Source organism: Eutrigla gurnardus (assembly GCF_963514095.1).
Source record: "Eutrigla gurnardus genome assembly, chromosome: 13".
NCBI lineage: Eukaryota > Metazoa > Chordata > Actinopteri > Perciformes > Triglidae > Eutrigla > Eutrigla gurnardus.
In genome coordinates, this window is record NC_139936.1 from 1529494 (window position 1) to 1538155 (window position 8662).

Sequence of the window (8662 nt, forward strand, 5' to 3'; positions counted from 1 at the left end):
TATTATTGTGGCTCAGATCCATCAACACAGAAGGAAATCCTGCAGAGAGGCTTTCATGGAGGTTTTAACACCGAACACACCGGTTCAACAGATTACAGCAAATTAAACCAGCTGCCTTAAAAAGATTTACTTTAATCTGGGAAGAGCGATCCATTTGAGGAAACATCTCCAGGTCATTTAGGAGCCGGCGACGGCGTTTAAACTCACCGCCGCCGCCGCTCGCTTCTTTCAACATGATTGAACCTTCAGAGCTCCAAAATTGACTCCTGCTCACTTCGGCGCCTTCACATTTCTCGCCTTTTCAAATGGAATGTTTTCAGATTTGACTGATTTCCGACTTGATCCATCTCCGCACCTGCACTCAACCACCTCCATCAAGTTGGCAGGAAACGAGAGAGAGAGAGAGAGAGAGAGAGAGAGAGAGAGAGAGAGAGAGAGAGAGAGAGAGAGACAGAGAGACACAGAGAGAGAGAGCTATTGATTTTCACAGCTCTGGGATCACTTTGAAGAGGATATATACGCTTCGCTCTAACTGTACCAAAACTAATTTTATCTCCCCAAAATGGTTTTTCTATATTCTCCATTTCACAAACCCATTTAATTCAGGGGAACATTACAGTGGGGGGGGGGGGGGGGGGTAATTGAACATGGACTTGCTGCCCAAGTCAGTGAAACTTTGGGATGCAGAGGCAGCGTTTGCGGAGCTGACACGTTTAACGTATCGCTGCTATTACAGCTCTCCACCAGTATTCAAGAAAGAACCCGAAATAAAACCTGCTTCACACACAACTATTTGCTGCTTTCGTAAATACAATTTTACGTGTGGTTTGTTAATAAAAGGAGCTTAAAATATCTCAAATACACAGATAAGAAGTGGACGTTGCCATGGTGACCTGGGGCTACGGTTTTGAAGCCTCGAGTTCGGCACTTTGACGGTCACCATTTCTGCTTTCTGGTCTGGTGGACTCTAAATGGACCATAATGTACTAAATGAACATCATGCTGGATTGAAGAAGACTTGAAACTAGAGATTGAGACCATAAACTCATGTTTACAATGTTTACTGAGATAATACATCAAGAGAGAAGTAGGACCATTTTCTCATAGACTTCTATACAACCAGAGAGGAGTCGCCCCCTGGTGGCCAGCAGAGAGAAGTAGGACCATTTTCTCATAGACTTCTATACAACCAGAGAGGAGTCGCCCCCTGGTGGCCAGCAGAGAGAAGTAGGACCATTTTCTCATAGACTTCTATACAACCAGAGAGAAGTCGCCCCCTGGTGGCCAGCAGAGAGAAGTAGGACCATTTTCTCATAGACTTCTATACAACCAGAGAGGAGTCGCCCCCTGGTGGCCAGCAGAGAGAAGTAAGACCATTTTCTCATAGACTTCTATACAACCAGAGAGGAGTCGCCCCCTGGTGGTCAGCAGAGAGAAGTAGGACCATTTTCTCAAAGACTTCTATACAACCAGAGAGGAGTCGCCCCCTGGTGGCCAGCAGAGAGAAGTAGGACCATTTTCTCATAGACTTCTATACAACCAGAGAGGAGTCGCCCCCTGGTGGCCAGCAGAGAGAATGACAGTTTAAGGCACTTCAGCTTCGGCTTCACTTTGTCTGGTCCAATATGATGTACTGGCCATTAACGATCTGTTAAAATCAGAAATAATACATTACAGGTTGTAAACACAGCAGCTTTCATGAAGGTCCAACAAAGACCTTGGATCCACGTTCCGGGTCCAGAAGCAACCCGATGACCGAACCTCCTGCATCATGATAGACGTGGTTGCGGTGAAACGACTCCCACATGACAGAGTGACAACCAGCTCTGCTCTTTGTGTCAAAGTCACCTTTGGTGTCAGCGCTTCATGGAAAGCTGCCCAGCGATGAGCTGCCAGGTATTAAGCATTTTTAATCTCACTTAATCTCCTCCGAGTTTCACCCAACCTTCCACTTCCAAGGAGTTAAAACTTTGATGATTTGTGATGTGTGTTTATGATTCTCATCTTTCCTTCGCCCCGTCCCTGAGGTGACATCAAGTACACATTTTTTTCCTTTACCATATATGGACATATTGCAACGGCCTCCATGGGAACCACCACGCTGGTGGTTATTGAATCTGGAGTAACACTCAGAGTCTCGCTGAAAGAAATGTCAAAACGGATTAGCAGTAAATTAAATCAGGAATAATCCTGTTTTCAAGAAAAATGATTCCCTCTTTTTTCAGCACTGGGTGTGATGCCCCATGAAGTATGTCACCATAATAATATAATTTACATATATATACACACATACACCTTCTTTTCTTTATCTTTCTCCTCCCACAACAATATACAGAGAAAATGGGAATTTTTCATATATTTATGAATGGTGATTAATCAGATTAATCCACATCGATTAATCTGATTAAATGTTTTAATCGATTGAGAGCCTTAATATATATATATACTGTATATACATATGTAGATACTTTTACGATTTTGAATGCAGGACTTTTATAATACAAAAAGATATTTATCTTATAATTAAACAGTATTAATGTTCTATAAATAAATTAAAGAGTTTTAATACTTTTTTAGAGTCCATAAATTTGAGATATTTTAGATAATTCTGGAATTAAATTTGGAAAGCGACGAAGTCGGGGACAGTCTCCGTCGTCGCCCCCTGCTGGCGTAGAGATGTAAGGGGAAGTGGCTCGACTCCTTTATTGTACGAGTGAAACATATAAAAAAGGTGATATTTCCCACGCTGCTGACGACAGTGAAGGTGGCGTTGCATCGTAACTCGGCAGCCTCGGGGCCCTGAACACCTCTCTGTGTGAGCAGCAACTTCTAAAGCAACGCTCGCAGGCGGTACAGGAAGCAGAAATAGATTCTATTTTTTTTTTTTTATTGTTTTGTTTCGTTCTGATCTCTGTCAAATTAACTCAAGTGTTTCCGACGTCACAGTCAGTAAACAACAAAATACCACAAATAGATGTTTCTCCTCGTTGTGTTTCTACCGTATAATGTGGAGGAGAATCGGTGCCGCGACTCGTCTTCCTCTCAACGACGACGGTTTGATTCCTGCTGTGCATAATTATGATGGATGTGCACAGGTCCGGGTGGCAGTGGAGGCGGTGTGTGTGTGTGTGTGTGTGTGTGTGTGTGAGGAACATGTTTAATAGGAGACAATGTGATGTGCACTCAAACATTCTTTTCCTCCTCTTGACGGAGGAGGATACATTTTACACAGCTGGGAAATCTTATTATTATTTTTTTTACTTTCCATAAAGGAGTAATATATCATATGCATGTTTCTTTGAGTGGACATCTTGTTCTTAAAACGTCTCCTTATTCATGAAGACCCTCCTACGTAATGAACTTTAAAGGGCCAGCGTGCAGGATGGAGTCGCATCTGTAACGTGGAAGAGGAAGTCTGATTGGACCGTTCAAACAGGAAGTGGAGGTTTGTCGGCAAGAAAATAAGCTGATCATCTACTATGGATGATAAACCAGAGGTCTTCAAGGTTTTCAAGCCAAGGACCCCCAAGGCCTACAGAGACCCGGTGGAGGGACCCCCTATTACATATTATATACAAAGATGTATTCATACTGAAAAAGTGTCTACAACTAAAGATTAAAAGGCTGAAAACGAGGCCTTCAAATTCAGTCGGGAAAACGCAGCGTTCTTTCCCTGATCCAGAGGATCCGACTGATGGATCCGTCACGGTCCAACTCATCCCGAGATTCACTGCATGGTGGTTCCGTCTACGAGCCGGGCAGCATCAGACGAGACTCTCTCCGCCTGAAATATGAGGCATCTCCTCCATATCAGGTTTAGGGTCACGGGGGGGTCACAGAGAAGGTAAAACCTGGATCTGGTCTTGGAGGTGGACCTGCGTGGACCGGCTCAGATAGCTGCTGATTACAGAGATGGGAGCTCACATCCCTCTGATGCTGCTGCTCGGGTCTACCCAAAAGATTACTCCCAAGTGAAAACCCCGCCAGCTGCAGAGGAGGAGGCCCCGCCCCCTTCGCCGTCACTCCTACCATCAGCAGATCTCCCCGATCCTCCACCAGGTTCAGCTTTCTAATTCATTCCTGATTAAACAGCCGAGCTCACTGATTAAACATGATCCGCCGCCGCTCGCCTCCTTTTCTTCAAGTCCCTGATTAGATCTGCCGTTGATAGATCCCCGGCCGTGTTGGGGGGGGGGGGGGGGGGGGGGGGGGGGGATGCTGGATTTCCGCAAGTCATGAGTGGGCTTCCTGCCAGGGAGATGTAAATCAATGTAGCAAGCTGGAATTGATGGAGCGTGGTGTGGTTTTTATCCCCGGCCCCCGAGATCACCGAGTACTTACCGACGCTGAAGGACGGATGGCAGACAGAGAGGTGGAACCGAGGGTTCAACATTCAAGCATCCATCACAGCTCCATGCTGGTCCTGGATCTGGCCTGGATCTGTGGCGATCCTGCGTTGACGCCGCTTAAGATGAGTTCATTGAGCTTGTTTCCCGGATGCACGACGACGACAACAAGAGGCTGAAACATGAGTAACTTCCTGCTCGCCGCTCGCCGGGAAGAAGACGGGATGGAGAGGAAACGGAGCCTCGGCAGAGATGCTGCTGCTGCTGCTGCTGCTGCTGTTGTTGTTGCTGCTGTTGTTGCTACTCTGCTGCTGCTGCTGCTGCTGCTGCTGTTGTTGTTGCTGCTGTTGTTGCTAATGTTGTTGTTGCTGTTAATGCTGCTGCTGCTACTGTTGCTGTTAATGCTGCTGCTGTTAATGCTGTTGCTGTTGCTGCTGCTGTTGCTGTTAATGCTGTTGCTGCTGCTGTTAATGCTACTGTTGCTGTTAATGCTGTTGCTGCTACTGTTGCTGCTGCTGTTGCTGTTGCTGCTGCTGTTAATGCTACTGTTGCTGTTAATACTGTTGCTGCTACTGTTGCTGCTGTTGCTGCTGCTGTTAATGCTACTGTTGCTGTTAATACTGTTGCTGCTGCTGCTGTTGTTGTTGTTGCTGCTGTTGTTGCTACTCTGCTGCTGCTGCTGCTGCTGCTGCTGTTGTTGTTGCTGCTGTTGTTGCTAATGTTGTTGTTGCTGTTAATGCTGCTGCTGCTACTACTGTTGCTGTTAATGCTGCTGCTGTTAATGCTGTTGCTGTTGCTGCTGCTGTTGCTGTTAATGCTGTTGCTGTTGCTGCTGCTGTTGCTGTTAATGCTGTTGCTGCTGCTGTTAATGCTACTGTTGCTGTTAATACTGTTGCTGCTACTGTTGCTGCTGTTGCTGTTGCTGCTGCTGTTAATGCTACTGTTGCTGTTAATACTGTTGCTGCTGCTGTTAATGCTACTGTTGCTGTTAATACTGTTGCTGCAGCAGGACATGACAGCTAGTCTTTCCCAGCCATAAATCCCCCAGCATCCCCCGGGGCGCTCTGCCACATGTGTATTAAGTTGACAGATAGCTGGATTCTATCGGCCGTGTCGTGGGTGAACGTGGTCGGTGTCAGACATTTGTGCTGTTGCATCAACAGGCTGTTATTTATTACGTGTCTCAGTAGAAAAGCCAACATGCATGCAACTTCAGTGAGAGGAAGTCACTCCTAGAATGAATAACGTTGGTTTAAATATCTACCTGCATCCACTGTTTCTATGACATGTTTTATTCGTGGGCTTCATGTCTTCAGGGAGCTCTATGACCACGTTGTTTCTCAGGTGTCACTCTGGTTCGTCTTCCTTGCATGATAATTTCACCGGTCACAGCGAGCAGCTGAAAGCACAGATTGGTATTTGTTCAGAGTAAAAGAAGGTTGCTAGGCAATCCTCGGAGATCTAAGAAAAGGTCTGAATGAGACGTGGAGGAGCCGGAGAGCTTTCCGTTGCCGGGCAAACTGCAAGCAGACAATCAGAGTCATGAGGAGCTTCGGAGGGAAGCTGTTCGCCTCCCGTCCTCGGCAGCAAGTGGTTTATATCAACAGGAGCCAGGAATAATTAATACACTTCATGAGTCGGTGACTAATTCTTTTATTTTTAAAGAAAGTAAAAGAGTGAAGAGCGTCACGTTTTATTGCGCCCTTTTATCTGTGACCATTCCTGTCAGAAAAACACTTTGAGCAAACTGCTTTTCACGTCTTCTTCAATCCAGCATGATGTTCATTTAGTACATTATGGTCCATTTAGAGTCCACCAGACCAGAAAGCAGGGGATGCTTTAGGGGGCGGGGCTTACCTGCTGATTGACAGGTCACTACCATGCTACTAATGCTAGTTAGCTACTAAGATGACTTTAACACTTAGCTGTAAAGTTGACCTTGAATTATGAATCCTCACACCAGAATTCAGATGGATCCAGATCCAGTAAGGGTGCTTGTGTTCATCAGATCCAGACGTCACTCCTCCCACAGTCCAAATATGGTCACTTCCTTCTACTGGTTGCAAAATTCCAAGATGCCAGAACTCGCCTCAGAGACGTAGTCCACAAACTAACGGGAGACATCACCATGACAACAACCAAAACATCAACGTTTACCTTTAGTCTTGCACAGGACACTAACAGCGGTCTCCTGCACCAAAGTCCTGTGTTTGTTTGACGGCGGGAAGCTCTGACCGAGCTGCGTCACATGATGCCTCGGCAGTGACAACGCGTCGCCGGGAGCGAAGGAAATCCTTGTGGTGAGCCGATCCTGCATCTGGACTAACTCCAAAGACATGAGAATATTCCACATTATCTAGAACATGCTGCACCTGTAATCCTCAAGTGAACACGATTTTGGTAAAGAAAAAAAAAAACGAGTGGCATTCAGCCTTCTAATACCAAACATCACATCACAATGGCGGCTTAGCTCCGTCTGTATTTATGATCAGGGATTTGTATTTTCAACACGGACTGCCAATCGAGGCGGATGCATTCTGGAAAACATTTAAATAGATTGACGACACGTCATCCCGACATTCAGGTCTCGGCTGGAACAGCTTCACTTCATTGTTTTTCTCTCTCTTTGAAACGGAGTTCATATAAAGGTGCTTTCACTGGAGCTTCAGCCTCCGTTCACCTCCCGTCGTGTTGAAGTCCACGACATCTGTGCAATCAGGGAAAGCCTACGCTGCTTATTGGATTTAGATATTAAACCTTCATGCAATAACGCTGACGTTGTCGTGTGAACTGCTTATAATTATTTTTCCAGTGATGAAGATGTATTTTGGATTTGGATTTTGTTGCATCATAAGCAGATGACAATGAATCATACAAATATTACTGTGGGGGGGGAGAATCGTCATGTTCAGTCGGGTTGAAGGGGACGCAGCAGGAGAGAATACTCAATTGTTTTACTGTCATCCTGAATTCATATTTTATTTTAATCTTCCTTGCAGGAATTATGACATTTGAAAAAAAGAGAGTTTTACTGCTGCCACGGTTTCTAAAGGGAACCCTGAAGGGAAACAAGTCTATTTCTGTAGGAGGATTTTTCAGGCAGAAACCTCAGATTCTGAGAAGTGAAGCCAAATGCTTAAGTGCCTTAACGGGTGACGTCACCATGACGACGTCCACTTATATGGTCTCAGGGATCTAGCTTGTTATCTCTCTTCTCCTGTTCTTGTTTAAAACATAAAGCTGCAGCATCTTTCTGATCATCTGTTGCTGAAGGGAATGAGAACTTTTCACCAAACAGTCGTGAGTCATCGCTACAGCGCGGCCACACCTTTGACTCCGGTGATGGAACGCCTCGTGATTCATAAGGCAGTTTTAAAAATAAACCGGCGGCACCACCGGTGTCACATGGAGGATGTGCGACGGTTAAAAGGTAATCTGTGAGTGTGGGCCACAGCGGCAGTGAAGTTCCCCGGGGAAATCAGCAGCTCTCAGCCGGCGGCCGCAACACGACTCGGACGGTCACGAAGTGGAGCTCGACCTTCAGTCGACAGATACGTGGGTGAGACCGATAAAACACGGCTTTCATCGCGCCGCTTCAACACGGAGACTTTTCTAAAAAAGTAAACATTCCAACTTGTTTTGTGTTAAAACGCCAACAGCGCTGCGTTCCTGAGCAGAATATAGGTTAGACGCCGCCGAGAGCAACAACATCTGGCTGATGGATTTCAGATCATTTAAGTAAACAAGAGTAACTATATCTGAATCGTTTGGGCAAAGAAGCACAGGAAGTACATAAAATGAAAGGAGGCGTCGTGACTTCGTACGCTCCTTTTACCTTTTTTGAGTTTGTCGCACTTTTACGAGTCTTGTAAACGCAATGAGCTCCCGTCGCTGACGACGTCCCTTTACTCTGACAGCTTGGAGGACGGAGGAAATAGTCTGCTTTCTGGAAAAAAAGAAAGTGCCAAAAGGATTGTCCACCAACCAATATTGAAACCAATATGTTGTCCAAATAGATAAAATGTCAAGTGAATAACAAACCATAAAACATCTCTTGGCATTAACTTGACATTTTTCATTTCCGGGGGAAATTAAGCTGATGATATTGGATATGAATAACAGTCTGCAAACAGCTGCTTGTTCCTTCGCCGTGAACGGACGTGGTACTTTTAAAGGATTTGACTCGGTGACCCTCTGACATGAAAATGTGAACAGTTGTGTGTTGTTTTGTAGTCTATAAGAAAATGGTCCTACTTCTCTCTGCTGGCCACCAGGGGGCGACTCCTCTCTGGTTGTATAGAAGTCTATGAGAAAAT